This window comes from Camelus ferus, chromosome 17 (genome assembly GCF_009834535.1).
Source record: "Camelus ferus isolate YT-003-E chromosome 17, BCGSAC_Cfer_1.0, whole genome shotgun sequence".
NCBI classification, from domain to species: domain Eukaryota; kingdom Metazoa; phylum Chordata; class Mammalia; order Artiodactyla; family Camelidae; genus Camelus; species Camelus ferus.
Window position 1 is genome coordinate 26,489,564 of NC_045712.1, and position 18,195 is coordinate 26,507,758.

The 18,195-nt window shown below is 43.4% G+C and overlaps 1 protein-coding gene and 1 long non-coding RNA gene across 2 annotated transcripts in view; both read right to left on the reverse strand.

Moving 5' to 3' along the window:
• Positions 1-1,954, reverse strand: part of FBXW12 (F-box and WD repeat domain containing 12) — a 71,751-nt gene extending 69,797 nt beyond the window's left edge. Inside the window, exon 1 of the mRNA XM_032458584.1 lies at positions 1,877-1,954. The gene's annotated coding sequence lies outside the window, so the exon portion shown is untranslated. The remainder of the gene's footprint in view (positions 1-1,876) is intronic.
• A 6,872-nt stretch (positions 1,955-8,826) lies between these two features.
• LOC116657168 lies at positions 8,827-17,796 on the reverse strand. The gene is made up of 3 exons (XR_004312185.1): positions 17,787-17,796; positions 17,401-17,403; positions 8,827-9,645 (listed from the first exon to the last, which is right to left on the reverse strand). It is a non-coding gene; the product is annotated as an uncharacterized LOC116657168 (long non-coding RNA).
• Between the last annotated feature and the right edge of the window lie 399 nt (positions 17,797-18,195).

Here is an 18,195-nt window from a genome sequence, read left to right on the forward strand (position 1 = left end):
CCAGCCCTTACCCCCAACCAAGCTAACCCTGGAGACAACCAGGTGAGAGGGATTGGACAAAGGCCTCTGGACCAACAACCCCTTTTATCTCTCCTCTTTTTTCCCCCTCCAGCACAAAACCAAGCCAGTTTTTTTTTGGAGGAGGGAGCAGGTGTTAAAGAAATCTCTCTCTCCTTCCTCTCTGTGGCAAATATCCTCTTAGCATATAAAGACACTGAGGCCTGAGTAGAGAGCCCTCCAGGGTACACCCACTGACATTCAGTGCCAGGGCCAAGAAGAGAGGGAGGCAAACTGTCAGGAATCTGGGCCATTTGGCCCCTGGAATGCAAGACAAGTGAGAGAGGGTTTGGTTCAAAGGGCCTTAGAACCATTTCATTATTGGAGGACTAAGGGGCACTGAGACTGAAGGGCTTAGGAGGGGCTATGTTTAAAAGCCCTGGAACCTGGTATTGGAAGGCTGATGGTGAGGCATTGCTAGTAACCTTATCCATGTCACTGGTGAGCCAAATAGTATGGTTCTGAGGCTTAAGTCCTGAGACTGAAGAACTCTGGGGGTGTGGTTAAAGGGACATGAGTTTGGAACTGGAGGGTTAGGAGACATAGTTAAGGAGTCCCTCAGATTGGAAAGCTAGAGACTGAACCCTCAACAATATGCTAAGGCTGGGTAGAAGAGGACGCAGCAAAGGCTAGAGACACAGACAAATCCAGGACAGGAGAGTGTCATAGAAGCCAATGGAAGGACACAGCTGCAGAAGGAAGTAGTTAAAAGCAAAGACCGCTTCTCCAAGAGGACCATCACTTGGTACCTCTGTTATCAGAGGCTAGACCTCTGCCATGTTCATACTCACAGAGAGTGTAAGGGGTCAGAAGACTGTCCCTGAGGCCCTCACAAAGCTCGAGTGGGGTGGTGAAGGATGGTGGAGAGATTTGACTCCCAGTGTTTCTTAAGAGTTCACCTCCAGCTAACACCTTACTGCCACTCCCTGTATGTCAGGCTTCTCCCTCAGCATGTCCTCTGCTCTGTGATGAGGAGTGACGTCCACCTAAAGCCTTGCCCACACTATTAAGGCTTCTCCCTTGAGTGTGCCCTCTGATGTGGCTGACAGCTAACTTGTTATTAAAATCACACCCTCACCTCTTGCACACCTAAGGTTTTTTCCTGAGTGTGTTTTCTGGTGTCTGATGAGGGCTGACTGAAGGCCAAAATCTCGCCCACATCCCCCGCATGCCTAAGGCTTTTCCCCTAAGTGTATCCTCTGATGTGCACTGAGAATTGACTTGTGACTGAAGTCTTGCCCACACACCACACACTCATAAGGCTTCTCCCCTGAATGTGTTCTCTGGTGTGTGATGAAGTATGATTTCACCCTAAAGCCTCGGCCACAGTTCCTGCACACATATGGCTTATCCCCTGTGTGAATCCTCTGGTGTTTACTGAGGTCTGACTTTTCACTAATGCCTCACCCACACACCATGCACACAAAGGGCTTCTCCCTTGTGTGTGTCCTCTGATGCCTGATGATGTGTGCCTTGCAGCTAAAAGCTTGCCCACACTCCCTGAACACATAGGGCTTCTCACCTGAGTGTGTACTCTGGTGGTTGTGGAGTGCTGACTCATCCATAAAGCCTTGCCCACACTCCTCACATACATAAGGCTTTTCCCCTGTGTGTGTCCTCTCATGTCTGATGAGATGAGACTTTCTTCTAAAGCTTTCCCCACACTCCCTGCACACACAAGATTTTCCCCCATGATAGCCTTATGTCTGAAAAGGTTTGACTTCTGGCTAAAATCTAGTCCACACTCTCCAAACTAGACTGCTCCAAATCCTGAGATTTCTACCCTCTCAAGAATTTTGTCTGCTTCCCCAGAGCTTACCCTCTGTGCCAGACTGCTGTACCTTCAACACTTTGCTTCTTCCCCAAGAGCTTACTGGTGGTCCCTGGGGTAGACTAGAGAAAACCACTGAAGTCCCCTTCTCAGCTGTACTCTGAAGCAAAGGTGTAGAGACTCCCATTCCGTGGTCTTCTGCTTTGGCCCCCCCAGTGGTTTTTATCAGAATGTGTTGCTGCTGCTGCTGGTCATCTGGCCAAGGATCCCCTGGGTGGAGTTGGTTTTCTGCACAGAAATCTGGATAGGATGACTGGGTAGCTTATGTTGGCTGAGAAACTGATGGCTGCCAAAGGCCAGAGGGCAGGAGGGCCAGAGATGAACTTCTGGTTTGGAATCTGCTGAAAAAGAAAGTTTTCAGTCACAACAGTCATAGGAAGGGCTGACAGGGCTTTTCTTCCCTGTCTTATGGTAAGATCTAGCCCATTAATCACTCACAACGATTAATGTCTGTCTCCCCAAGACATGCTTTACCAGATCTGTATTTCCACTCAACCTCTTTTGACTTTTTATATGAAAATTATTACAAACATACAGAAAAGCTGCAAGAATAAGAACAATACTAAGAATATTTGTGTACCCTTTACCCAAAATACCTATTGCTAACATTTATATATTGTATATGTATGTGTGTGTACATGTATATGTATGTATATACTTTTCTTTGAGCCATTGAGAGTAAACTGCATATATCCTGGCCTTTACCCCTAAATACTTCAGTATGTGTCTCATAAAAGTAGGGATATTCTCTTTCATAACTATAATACAGTTATCAACTTTGGTAAATTTAACATTTACATAATACTTTTATCTATCATATATATTCTAATTTTGTCAATTAATCAAATAATGTTCTTTATAGCATTTTTCCCTCCAGTACAGGATCCAGTCTACGATCAGTTATTATAATTAGTTATCATGTTCCTTTAATTTCCTTTAGTATCCTTCATGAAACTGGCATTTTTGAAGGATACAGTTCTTTTTTTAAAGAACACTCCTTATGTTCTAGAATATGCATAGAACATTTCCCATGATTAGATTCAGATTATGCACTACACTCAATTTTTACACACTATATCTTTTACATGAATCCAAAAAACCTGCAGCAAAACCTATTCTACATATTATCCCAATAAGGAATCTTCTAAGTAAGCATCAGAGGCATCTTTAGCTCCGCAAGTATCTGCAATTTTACTAAAATTATCTTCTAAGCCATAACCATTTATATTAACACACACAGCCACAGCCATTTATTTCCAACAAGAGAACAATCTTTATGACTATATGGGAATGTCCTTTGTGACTTTTCCTATGAGAAGAAAGAATGGATTGATGTAAGAGTCATTCAGCCTGGATGTCTCAAACGCAGAAGTCAGTATAGAAGAGCTGCTAAACAGTGCATATGTGAAACCTTCATTTCAGTTTCCCCATTCATTACTAGGTGTTCATTAGAGGACTATTATGCCATCAGGGTCTACCAGGAAGTGGAGATTCAGCAGTAGACAGGCACAACTAACTTAAACTTGGCTCTTAGTTCCCGAATCAGTCCCATATCTGCTCTTCTCTGTTTTCCACAAAGCGACATACACAGAAATTTTACTTTTTGGCTGTACTTACCTACCTAAGAAATATCAAAATTGAATCACAACTGTTTCTAACCAGCTGAAGATGATAAACCATGAACTTTTTGTAATCTCAAGAAGCCAGACTATTGGCGCTAACTGAAGATTCTTTGCTGACTAATAAATAAGGGGACTGTTTTAACCAAACATATATGGATCCATGGATTCATTTCATCCAATGCAGAATGCTAGTTATAACACAGATGCCATAAAACTGCCTTCCTAATACTTAATCATCCCTGACATTTCTCTCCCTGTGAACCATTTAGTAAAAAATTCTTTTACTGGTTTATACCTTTATCTGACAATTAAATAAACTCAAATTTTTTTTCCCAGTAAGTTCTGCTGGCCTTTGTTTTATTACCTGACATTTGGGTTGTAAAAATTGTTATTATTATTATTATTACTTACCATAATAAATAATGTTTACTATGGACCCAGCATTTTGCTATACAGTGCTTTGGATAAAAATCAAATTTAATCCTGCTATTATCATTTCATAGATGAGGAAACTGAGGTTTGGAGGGGTTAAGTAACTTGTCCACAGTCACAAAGTAAGAAGAAACGAAACAGGGTTCAGGATGTGCTTTTAAACACAACACAAGCCACAGATAACTCTGAACTAATTAGCACTCAAATGTTTATATTCTACTAAATCTGTCTTTAAATAAGAATAAAAAAAGCTTCTAAGCAAATGTGAGACTCTGGCTGCTTTGGAGAGAAGCAGCCAGTGAGAATTACGCCCTCTGACAGATCAATTTCTTTGGGAAAAAGTCAACCAAATTTGGCCTATAGACTAAATCTGGGGGTAGGGATGCTCTGGGCTTTGACCACAGTCTCAGGCTATAAAGCTGCCATCGACATCCCAGACACCCAGCCCAACTGCACTGATTCTCTCAGGACAGGATGAGAGGTGGCTAAGCCATGCTGCTCCAGAGGACCTGCTGACCCCAATCCTGCCAGGACCCTCATCCATCCAAAAGGAAGTATTTCCTGGAGCCAGGAGAGTTCTGCCCTGGGATCAGGAATAGAAGAATGGGGTGGAAGCGGGTAACTAAAACCAATTTTAATCTCTTCCTTCTTTATTCTACATTTCTAATAAACATCTCTTCACCTTTTTTTTTTTTAAGTCTATAATATTCAGAGTAAAAGCCAAGCTCCCGACAGTGGCCCACAAGGTCCTACATTCTCTCGTGACTTACTGGCTCTCTGACTCCGTCTACTCTCCATCCTTTGTTCACTCCAGTCTGGGTCACACTGACCTCTCCTCCTGATGCCATGCACTGGCTGGTTCCTATGTCTGGAACACCCTTTTCCCAGATATACCACTGGTATATTCCAAGAACCCAGAACTGGACTTAACATTTAATAGTTAATAAATATTTTTGAGAGAATGAGTGATAGGAGCAGAGTTAATTAAGAAAGAACTAAAAAGTTAGGCAGAAAACAGACACATGTTCTCAACACTCTCAGAACCAAAGGCTCCTTTTTATAGTCTATGTTTTATAACATCTTTCCTGAAATGAAATTCATATTTAATAAAATACCTATACACAGAATTTTTTTATAATAATGTTATGTCCTAAAACCAAAAATACAAAAGAGAAATAAAGGAAAGTAATTTACAGTAAAACATTATGCATTTCAATATGAATTTCTTGGAAGGACTACATTAGGAGACATAATGATGCAATCATATGCTTACAGCTATAGGCAGATCACTGTGGACACGCCAGCTACAAATGTAGATAAACATGGATGGGCCTGATTGACGGCATGTGTATGTTCTGTTGGTCACAGACAAGGTATGCTGTATGGGTGGTAACTCAAACACTACAAGCAGCAATGCCATTGGTGATGTGATGTTTTCCATATTGGTGAAAGCACCTCTTGATAAAGATTCAGAACTATTTTCCTTGATTTACAACCTACTATGCAAAAACTATCTTATGATATTATCTAAAATAGTTTTATATTCTAGATTCAGAGCATTTCAGCAGATCCATGGCCTGGAGGAAAAAACCAGGTGAGGGAAGAAGAATTGATACAGATCTAACAGACAGTTTAAAAAAATGGAATGTGTGGATCTTGTCTGGATCCTGATTCAAATTGGCAAAAAGACTTTTTTGAGATGGTCAGGTAAATCTGAACACGAACTAAGTGTTAGATGATATTGAAGCACTACTGATAATTTTGTGAGATATGATAATGATACTGTGGTTATATATTTTTAAAAAGTCCTTACTTATTAGTTACACTGTGATATATTTAGGAGTGGTATGTCACATTATTTGGGATTTGGAAAAAAAGATATACAGAGAAAGGGAAGGATGAATGAAGTGTAGCAAAACAGTTTAAAGACTGAAATGGATCCAACAGATCCAAAGTTTCAGTGTAAAGATTAATATAATTTGAATCAGGTTATTTTAAGGCAATTTTAATATAGTCCTCAGAATCAATAAAATGCATGAGCATAGAGACAGAGAAGAAGACCAGATGAAACACGATAAAAATAAGACCAAATTAGACTGGCCAGGTGAAAGCAAATTTAAGTGGGTGAATCTACACTGAAATAATTGGAGAAACTAGGCCAGAAGCCAAATGGATTGAAATGGGGCCAATTCAAACTGATGAAAGCAGTGCAAAATAGATCCAAGCAGATAAAAACAGAACAAATCAGAACTACTTAATTCATAGCTATGCCAAATAGAGAAAAACTTTGAAAAAAATTTTTGACAGAAATTTATGTGCCACTCTGAAAATAGGACTTTTAAGAACTCAGGAAAATTCAGAATAATTTTGTATTTGCCAACCTAGACAAATAATCAGTTTTAAATAAATGAAAATATGGTTTATGATACCAAATAATCTGTGAAACATAAAACTAACAAATTTAATTACGCTTTAAGCTTTTTTAACTTCTAGGACACAGAAGGCCTCACTCACTACTTTGCTCTCCTTGCTCTCTGCGCGCCCATCACGCTGGCCCCCTTGCTTTTCTTCAAAAAGGCTAGGCACACTCCTATCTCGGGGTCTCAGCACCGGTTGCTCCCCTGCCTGGAACAGTTCCCCACCACACCCGCATATCTAACTTCCGCACTTCCTTCAAGCCTTTGCTCAGACGTATCTCCTCACAGATGCCAACCCTGGTCACTCATTCAGCCAGCTTCCTCTACACCCTGGCACTCTGGGTCCCCCTTATTCTGCTCTACTTGTATTTGTATACGTTATACATACTTCTTAACTCTGTAGAGCTTATTATCCTTTAACATACATAATTTACTTATATATGCTGCTTACTGTATATATCAGTGTCCCTATACTAGAATGTAAGCTCTGTGATCAAAAAAATGCTTTATTATTTTATTCAATGGTCAATGAATATATGAATGGCTATATGGTCAATGAATATATGAATGGAAAAAGGAAGAGAACATGTTCTCACCCAACATAACTAGATTCCTGAAACGCCAACATTTCTTCTTTGTATAGGCTCAGGCTCAAGGCTCAGTCTCTTCCACTCTGCCTCAGAGAAAATCACAGCCACATCCTTGAATTTCACTGGTCCCTAAATCAACCAGTAAATTCATACTCATCAAGTCACCATCAACTTTCACAGGGAGAATGGAACCACCCCCAAACCACTGAAGATATCTCATGCCAGACATGACATGGTGCTTGAAGGCAGCCTTCCAGAACACTACCACAATAAGCCATCAGGAGAAACCCTTGCCTTTTCCCAGATGAAGACCTTTCCTGATCCCACAGGGCCCCTAAGACTCTGTCCTCTGTATCCTCCTGCAGGGTCTCTAAGCTCTCCTGCAGAATATCCTGGTTTAGTCAGGGGCAAAGGGAATTACTCCCCTGGGGTACCACCTCTTCCATTAGGTCTGGGTTATGGTGGGGGCTAGCAGGGGACTGTCACACCAGGCCTAGCCTCAATGCTGCTTATGGCCTCAGGGACTTGGTAGTTGAAGACTTCATAGGAAAGACATCCACAAAACTCCAGTCTGCCAGACTCAGGTGGAACATCGGGGAGGACCTATGCCTCTCCCAGGGGAAGACACAGCACTTCTTCAGGTTTGACAGCTAGACTTCAGATGGAGTGCTGGTTCCACAAAAGAGTTTGGCATCACTGGAGTGTCAGAGCCAATCCTGTTTTCCCTACTGATACTTCACTGCCCGTCAGATCCTGACTGTAACTGAGAAGCCTGGAGACCTCCCTTTCAGGCAGTCACAAACTTGATCTGCAGCCACTGGTCTCCAGGGTGCCAGTGGTTTCTAAGACATGGGGAAGGGAGCATCTTTGGCAATAGAGGTCTGGTTGCTATAGGCCCTTTTGGTGATGAGGGATTCTTACTTCCCACGGGCATACTCCCCTCTGCTGAACGGTCTGGTGTCTTACTTCATTAATTTCTTAAGTCCAGGGGTTCAAGTCTGCCAACTACAAAACAGTGGTAAAGGCTGGCCCTGCTGAGAACTTGGCTGAAGCACAGTCTCCCAGCCAGGTGCTAGGCACTCAACGCTTCAGCTTCCAAATTTCTCTGGCACAGATACCAGAACTATATTACTTGGGTACCTGTATCAGGGGTCCCCAAGACCACTACTCCCTATTCAGTGACTCACTAGAAGGACTGACCGGACTCAGTATATAGCTGTACTCACAGTTAGGGTTTATAACAGCAAAAAAGATATGCAACAGGATCAGCGAGGGAAAATGACACAGGCAGAGTCTGGAGAAATCCATGTACTGGCTTCCTTATGCTCTCTCCCTCTGGTAAGTGGACATGGTGAGTTTCTCCAGCAGTGAAAATGCAATAACATGTGTGCAATGTTTCTACTCAGGGAAGGACACTAAAGCCTCTGGTGCCCAAGGTTTTTAAGGGGTTTGGTCACGTAGTACACTCTGCCTAGCAGCTATGAAAATTCCAGGCTCCCAGAAGGAAAGCAAGTTGCTCAGCATGAAACACACTGTCAAGGTACAGTGAACTACACCTAAACTACAGTACTTGAGTACCAAGTTCCCAGATGCCAGCAAAGGGCCAACCTTGTAAGCAGGCCTTTCTAAATATAGCAGTCTCAGTGCTACTATGTTAAATCTTTCTGCACAGCCTCTTAGTTGTCCTGCCTGCTGGTCACAGCTCACTGACCCATCTGTTAGTCTATCAAGGGGGACTCTGAGCATGTACCATGCAGGCTGTACCCAAGGAGCCTAGAGGCTGCTGCTTTTGCTATAAGGGAGTAGGATGGGGCTAATCAGGCAGGGGGAGCCACCTTCTACTCCAATTCCACAGGCACCACTCCCTGCCCTCCCCCTGGAAAACACAAATGGGGATATCTTAATGGAGGATACCCAAATTCCCCCCCAAACTGGAGACTCTCAGCCCCACAATATACACACCTGCCTTGGTGTGAGTGCCAGAGAGGGCAAGGCCCTGACTGGAGCCACACAGCAGCCAGAGGCTCCCCTCTATCAGCAGCGCCCAGCTACAATGCCCCCTGAGCGCTACGTACCCCTGCCAGTTACCTCACTCTGGACCATTTGGCACAACCTCCCTCCCTTTTTCCCATCACACTTTGGCCTTTGTCAGCCATCTTGAAGGAAGAGGAGAGAAGGGGAGGGGAGGGGGGAGATCAGGTCCAGTAGCCCAAGGTTTGGATGACCAAACAGCTCAGCAACTTTGGATACGCCTCATGGTTAGCATATTATTCTTTTAAGGCAGAGACTTCAACAACCCCTACTACTTCCATGTCTCTCCAAGCCTTCACGGAAGGGGTAGGTAACGCCATGGCTGTAATGACACAGTGCCTGGGCTTCTATTCTCAAACTCCGTGCAGGGCATGCAATGCCCAGCTTCTGACTCCACTGGTCTAGGTTCCAGCTGTAGTCAGTTCCCTGTGTTCCCAGGAGTTGCCACAATACTGAGTTTTGAACTGAGTCCCATCAGTTAGGAAGAGCCCCAGGCCCTACACTGACTTCTGGAAAGCTGTCTATCTTTCATTTTAGTATCTGTATGACACACGACCCTATCAGAAATGTGCATATCTGTCTCCCCACAAGCCTGAGTCAAAGACCTCCAGCGATTTGCCCCAGAGAAAGGCAAGCAGTGTTAGGGAATATGCCGGTTACAGATGCTGAAGCACTGCAGACAAGGATCCTTGACTAGAGTCTCAGTCTGCTGATGACTACTGCTCCCTTGTGACCACTCAAGTTTCTCCAGCTCCAGGAAACCTCCCTAACACATACTCCAACGCCACAGGCAGAGGTGTAACTCCCTCTTCTGTCCAATCTCTTCTCAGTCACACCACACTACATGTTTATATGTTTATCCATCTGTCTCCCTTCTAGATTGTGAGTTTATTCAAGCAGCTGGAGAGCATAATAGGATATGCAGGTAAATGAAGAGTCATACCATGCTTCTGGACAGGGTGAATTATACTGCACGTCAATCAATTCCTTCCAAATTAAATAAACTCAATGCAATGCTAATCAAGATAATTCTAAAATTATTTTGGGGGCCGGGGGTGGGAAGGGACAGACTGGGACTTCAAAATTTGTAGATACTGACAGGCATATGTAAAATAGATAAACAAGATTATACTGTATAGCACAGGGAAATATAGACAAGATCTTGTGATAGCTCATAGAAAAAAACCTGACAATGAATATATGTATGTTCATGTATAATTGAAAAATTGTGCTCTACACTGGAATTTGACACAATACTGTAAAATGACTATGACTCAATAAAAATTGTTAAAAAAAAGAAAAAAAAACCAAAATTCTTTTAAAGAAAACACATAAGAACAGCCAAGAAAATTATGAAAATAAAGACTAAAAAGGAAGACTTGTCTTCTAAAATATGACAACACATTTTTAAGCCATAGTAAATAAAACTGCTTTAGTATTAGTGCAGCACTAGATAGAGTACTGGAACAGAAAAGCAAGAAGGGGATCCATACACTGAGCTCCTCTCGATATTTTTTAGGAGACAGGAAGTTAAACGGAAACTCTGACGCTGAGATTATGCCAATTTGTCCTCATCAATCTATAAAGGCTGGAACAGAAAGAAGAAAGTTCCCAGACATAACTCCACGTCCTTACATGAAGGACTTAGAGTCTTTTCCTGACTTCTCAATCTCCTGTTTTCTCCAGGACTCCTCTAGCTACCTGTCCCTGCCAGTGCTTAGTACAATTCTTCAGGCATTTTTGTAATTCTAGCAATGAGGGTAAAGCAGGCCCTTGGAGCGGGCTGTGTTATTTCCAAATATTTGCTTCCCTTTTCTGCAAAACAGTTATACTTTCCCATCTGCTGACATCAGGCAAATACATGTGACCCGCCTCAGGCAGTGAAATGTGAGTGGAAATGACATGTCTGTCTTCCAAACAGCAACTTTAAGAGCCACTGTGTGGTTTCATCTCTCTTGCTCTCCTCCCTCTGTCACAGCACTCTTTGCCCCACATAGGGTCTGCTCTTTCACCCTTGGTCATGGACTGAAAGGACATGAAGTAGAGCCAAAGCTAACCCACTAAGAGTTAGACAGGATTCCGGTTAGGTTGCTGTTGTTAGATAGCCATTGAGATTTGAGGTCATTTGTAACTGCAGCATAACTGAGCCTACAAAGCTCTTCTCCTTCCAGAACTACTAGCAGCAGTAGCTAACACTGATTAAGCAGGTACCATGTACCAGGCACCATGCTAAGTCCACTGTTTCATTAAAGTTCACGACAAAGCCATGATGTGAATACTGCCACTACCTCCATCTCATAAAAAAAGGGAACCGAGAACTGGGAGATTAGGTCATTGGCTCACAGGACTGTATCACTTCCAAGTGGCAGCACCAAGCCTCTGGCTTCAGAGCAGCTTCATCAACCTCTGCCTCAATAAATGCCTTTGGAGCCAATGGCTGAATGAAAAAGCAGAGTGATCAGACATCTAGAATCCACATAGAAGAAGCCACCCTTTTCAGAGTGACATAGAGAAAAGGATCACTATCTGACTGATAAGCTGGATTATGCTCTGGTAACAAATGACCTCCAAAAATCTAAGTAATTAAAAGCAATTAGGGCTCCCCCGCTCCCTCATAACAGGTCGATCACAGGTTGGTCATATCTACAATTCAGACTGCAGAGGAAGAAAAATGGAAGGATGAGTGAATGGATGGATAGATGTGTGGAAGGAAGGAAGGACAATTTAATCATAGTATGTGGCAAAGATGGCATCCCAAATCAGTGAGGAAACAATGCCTCTTTAATAACTGGTGGGAGCAAACTATGATCTACATGGCAGTTCAGTATCTATTAAAATTGCAAACATGGCTTCTAAAACCATTAGAATCTCCTTCACCTTGGTTAAAAAAGAAAACATGAGTCTCGGCAGACTTCTCACTGTGAGAGATGCCTGCTCCTTCAATCTCCTCCCCTCAAATCACCATATGTCCTCACCTTTCTCTTTCCAGCACAACCCACCCCAGGGAGGCTCGAGGTGGCTAGGGGAAAGAGGTTGAGAAAAAGCCATTCTGCAAGAAATTCCAACAGAAATATGCAATATAGTCGACAGAATTACAGACCCCTCAGTGAAGACAGAATAAGAATGCCTTCCAGACATAGCAGGCTCCTCCAGGAAGCATTCTCCAAGAGGCGCGGAAGGCTCTGCCAGATGCATACAGACCCCCTTCTCGCAGGGCGGTGCTATCCAAGAGCAATATAGTGAGAGCCACAGTGCCAAACACATACATAATTTAAAATTTCCTAGTAGCCAACTTAAATCGTTTTTTAAAAAGTGGAATTAATTGTATTAAAATTTAATCCAGCATATCTAAAATATTATCCTTTCAACCCATACTCAATATGAAAAGGTTAGCGATAGTTTATATTCTTCTTTTATATTTTTCCAGCCATCTCTTCGAAATCAGGTATGTATTTGACACTTACAGCACATCTCAAAAAGACGTTAAATTTTCAAGGGTTAAAGGGAAATGTCTCGGCAAAACAATAAACTTGTGTCTGATGGGAAAATGTTTTAGACTTCATTATTTAGTTACAAATTAATTAAAAGTAAGTAAATTTAAGAATGTAGTTCCTCAGTAGCACTAGCAACAACCCAAGCGCTCAAATGTCACTTGTGGCCATCGGCTGCTGGAGTGGACAGCGCAGATGGGACCCCTCAGCGGGAGGCGGGGCGGGGAAACTTGGGGAGGCGGCTGTAAACCACATGGACAGCGTACTGGACACCATGGGAGGAAACCCCGCCAGATCCACAGGGAAGGCGAGCAGTCGGGAGGGGTGCTCAGCGCCCCCACAACGCGCACCCTTCATTCCCACGCAACCTGAGGGACCGGCCTCAAGCTCGGATACCTCCCACGCCAGCCCGGCGCTGGAGGTCGCAGCGCAGGGGAGGGGAGGCGTTCACCCTCTTCCCGCCCAGGCACTGCCCCACTCACCGTCCGCGGCCGAGCCCAGGAGCTGCTCCCGCGGGGCCCACCTTGCGCCTGGGTAGGTGAGGTAGCGGCGGTAACTGCAGCCGCGACAACGTCAGGTCTGTGTCTCTGCAGGAAGTGCGTCACTGGCGAGCGCGCAGCCTGCCGGGAAGCGTAGTCTGGAGACAGAATGCGAGTAGTGCCGGAAGGAGAGTCTGAGTACGGTCTCATTGACCTGCTCCTTTCTCCTCGGGCACGTTTTTTGTTTTTACCACGGGTACCCATAAGCAAAATATAGTGTTGGTTCCATGCTTTTAAGCATTACATAAATAAGTGGGAGGGTATAGCTCAGTGGTAGAGCGCATGCGTATCATGCAAAGTGTCCTAGGCTCAATTCCCAGTCCCTCCATCCAATAAATAAATAAATATTACATAAATAGCCTTATAACGTAGGTACTAGCTCATTTTGCACAGTTTCTATGATGATATGCAGTAATCCATCCACTTGTGTTCACCGCTGTATGGTATCTATTGTAGAAATAGACCAATATTTCAATTGGGTATTACCTTGTCTTCTTGCGCACCCGTAGAGTTTCTCTAGGGCAGCGGTTCACAAACTTCTTGTTGTAATAACCCTTGTACATTCTTAAACGTTTATTTTTTTCCAGTGTCATTGAGATATAATTGACATACAGCACTGTTTAAGTGCTTTAGGTGTACAGCATAACTGTTTGACTTACGTATATTGTGAAATGATTAACACAATAACTTTAGTTAACATCTATCATCTCATACAGATACCAAAAGAAAAAAAAAGTGTTTTCCTTGTGATGAGAACACTTAGGATCTACTCTCTTAACAACTTTGAAATGTACCATACAGCACTGTTAACTGTAGCCATCATTCATTATTTATCCTATAACTGAAAGTTTGTACCTTTTGAGCACCTTCGTCCAATCCCTGCCCCAACTGTGGGAACCGCATATCTGATCTCATTTTCTATGAGTTTGGCGAGGTTTTTTGTTTTTTGTTTTTCATATTCCACATACAAATGAAATCATACAGTATTTGTCTTTCTCTGTGACTTATTTCACTCAGCATAATTATATATATATATAGTCTTCTTTATCCAGTCATCCATAGATGAACACATAGGTTATTTCCAGGTCTTGGTTACTGTAAATAACTCTGCTATGAATATGTGGGTGCAGATATCTCTTCTATATAATCTTTATTTTTCTTTTGTATATATTCCCAGAAGTGGGGTTACTGGATCCATGGTATGGTAGTTCTATTTTTAATTTTTTGAGAATCCTCCATATTGTTTTCCATAGTGACTGTGCCAATTTACAATTTCACCAACAGTGCACAAAGGTTCCCTTTTCTCCACATCCTTGCCAGCTTTTGGTATCTCTTGTCCTTTTGAGGATAGCCATGCTAACAGACATGGGGTGATATCAGACTGTACTTTTGATTTGCACTTCTCTAATATTTAGAGATGTTGAGCACCTTTCCATGTACCTGTTGGCCATTCATACATCTTCTTAGGAAAGAATGTCTATTGAGGTCCTATGTCCATTTTTTTAAATTGGATTATTGAGGGGGGGAGTGTTTGTTATTGAGTGGTATGAATTTTTTATATATTTTGGATATTAACCTTTTATCAGCTCTATACTAGGCAAATATTTTTCCTATTCCATAGATTGTCTTTTCATTTTGTTGATTGTTACTTTTGCACTGCAGAAGCATTTTAGTTTGATGTAGTCCCACTTGTTTATTTTTTTATTTTGTTGCCTGTGATTTAGGTGTCATATCCAAAATATCATTGCTGAAATGCATGTCAAGGAGCTTTTTTCCCCTATGTAGTCTTCTAGGAGTTTTATGGTTCTTGGGCTTACATTTAAGTCTTTAATTCATTTCAAGTTAATTTTTGCAACTAGTGTAACACAGAGGCTTAATTTCACTTAAAATTATTGACAACCCCAAAGAGCTTTTTTTTAACGTGAACTAAATTGATTTCTGTTTATTGTACTAGATATTTCAATGAAGAAATTTTTGATATTGATATATTAATTCACTTAAAAAATAACAAACTGATTACTTATAAACATAAATTATATATTTTAATGAAAATATTTGTGTTTCCTTTAAAAAAACTAGTGACAAAAGAAGCATTGTTTTACATGTTTGCAAATTTATTTAATGTTTTACAAATTTGCAAATCTCTTTAATGGGAGAAGCTGAATTCCCTATCTGCTTCTGTATCTAATCTGTTGGGATATCTGTCAAGCACAAGACCAGAGGAGAGTTCTGATAGATTTCACAGATTAAATAACAATGAATCATTGTTTGATTCTGCCAGTTTATTAGTTATGTAGACAGAAAAAAGAAAAGTAGTGAAAGGTGCCAATCCCCAAGGCCCTTATACAATGTGACACCAGAATAAAAGGGACCAGATGATTCATCACAAATAATAGGGGACACACTTTTGCTGAGGAGCCAGTTCTACACTTCAATTGAACAGTTTTATACTTTACAACTGTACCCTGAGGAGGCCAGAGCAGAAAGCCCTATACATCATCAAAATTCTCCTAAGAGATGCGAGATGAATGGGAGATGGCATTAGAGCAATTGCTTCTCACAAGCCTCCCAAGCTTTCAGGTTCCGAGATCACAAGACTCTGATTTGCTGCAGTTCAAGCCTTGCTTGCAGGGCTATATGCCTATATGCAAGGTCACGAGGGTAGAGCCATTGCCCTACAGGTCTACACCCCTACTTACATATATCCAACTAAGGATTCTTACTACAAACATAGCCACCCCATCAGACTTTAATTAATTGTGCTGATAGAGGTTTGGATCAAAACTGTCCTAAATGTTTTAGGCAACATCAGATGAGTGTGACCATGACTATGAATCCCTGTAGAATGATCAGACCCATTTGGAATAGCAACGAGCAGGCTACCCATCTAGAACCAAATCAGTTAAGTTGGCAACTGCATATGCTCCATCTCAAAAGCCAGCAGGAAGACTAGGGCAATGCCACTCTTTACCTCTTCATCTGTTAGTCAGCATTCACAGGCTGAGAACAGAGGGGACATAACCCCGCAGGCATCTCCTGGAAAGGCTGGGAAGGAGGTTGTGAAGGGGGCACCTGGGGGCCATCAGCATCCATGTCCCACACTGCAAACAGCTGGGGGACTGGGCATCGCCCAGTGAGTAGGATCTGGGCAGGGCTCTCACAGCACCTACCCCGCCCAGGGACCAGCATCCCCCTGGGCACTTCAGAACCAATGGGGTCAAAACTGAACTGTCACCTCCCCCCATGCTCATCTCATACCTACACTAGGATGCTGAGCAGCCCCTGACCCCACTCTCAGGAAGCCCCCCATTGTCCACCTGTCAGAGAATCAACCTGCCTCATCCTCTCTGCACTGACTGCATCCCAGTCACCCCGACTCTGTCAGCCTCTGGGACAACCTTACTTCCATTGTATCTTCCCTTTGGCCACTGCCCTGGGGGTAAGGGTCCTTGCTGAAGTCCCTCAAAATTCACTCCACCTGAATACACACACACACACACACACACACACACTGAAGCCAAGGTGATGGCTAAGATGGACAAGGATAGCCTCTCTCAGTACTAAAATCATCACTCCATCATTGGCTCCCTATTGGACTTCAGGACCTTGGTCTGTCTATCTCTCCACTCCCACCATGACCCTACCCCACCCATGCCCATGTAAAGCACTGAGCAGAGTGTCATTCCCCACTCCTACCATGCCAGTTGCTGTGCTTGGCCTAAGCAATTTTCACATCAAAACACCCTCCGTTCCCCCGTACTGGGCTCAGGTCCCCTCTATTACACATCCATCACACTGTGGGCGTCACTCCCCAGTAGAACTCACCATCCAGAAGTTTACTGTCAAGGAGAATTGACAAGCCAGAGTGTGATGGCTCTTGCTCAGTGCCATTCATGAAAGGGCCTAATACTTGTTCGCTGAGGGGTAAGAGGTCTAACAGTCAAACAAAATATACTGTCACAGTCAGTCACTTTAGAAGGATCTGACAAGGTCCCCAGACATCCCAGCCAGGAAAAATTACAGCTCCCTGCTCACAGATTGAGACGGAAACAATGTAAATGTCCATTCCTTTAGACTATAACACACCATGTATGCACGTAGAAGACCTGGTCCATGGCAAGGGAATTCTGAATAACACCCAAGTAAATTATGAAAGCACAAAGCAGGGCTGAGGATAAGAAGGGTTGCCATGAAAGGAGGATAGGCAACCTTGGGAGGAAATGGAAACAGATGAGATCAGCACAGCCCATATCATCCTGATGAGTGAGCCCTCTCTCAGGCTGGACAGTGATGGACCAGCTGTGATGAGCCTGACGTGGAGTATCTTCTGATTTCCATGTAGTAAATTCTTCCAACAAGGCTAATTCCAAGCAACTAAGAATTCAGTGACCAGCTCAGAAAATCCTGAAATTTTAACAAGTAGCTCTGAAAGGCTTCTATGCTGTGGCAGAGACACGACACAGTCCCTAGATTTCCTCTGTGAGGTTTCCTCCTTCAACCTGGGGTGACATAGAGTGAGACGCATGAATTCATCTAACCTGCCTGAAATTAGCCCCACCTGCTCCCCAAGAACAGACAAGCCTGACAGATTACAGAGCAAAGTACTCTGCGCGGTCCTGCCTCCTGTCCTTCTCAGACACGGGGCTCTGTGTGTTGGTGCAGGTCGGCCCAGGAGCAGAGCTCAGGCCAGCATTCAAGAGGAAGCAGGTGCTCTGGGAGGCGATTCCTTCGAAGCACCAGCAGAAAAATAGAGAAGTGAGACCGGGCAGAATCGACATCAGAAGAGGACAAGTCAATAGACAGGTCACTGAAGCGGGGACAGGGGATCCACCCAGCTGGGGACCTCAGGGAGGGGGGACACATCTGGGAGTGGGCCCCCCAAGGAGTGAGGAACAGAAGAGACGTTTCCACCAATGAGGGAAAAGTCCCAGCGATGGTTGGTTGAGGCTGCTCCCGGGAATGCCGCCTCCCCCGTGATTCCAGTCTGCCCCCCAGCAAAGGTCAGCCTACAGAGTGCGGAGTGGGCAGGACAGGGACAGTGTCTGAAACCCCCAGGCAAACAGACATGTGGCCTGTGTGTCACTGTGTGTGTCTCTCACTCAGGCAGAGCCCTTCACCCCGATGAGCAGGTGGCTTGCTTCTAATGGTGCCAATTGTGGTACCATTTGATTCTTGAACACAAGCC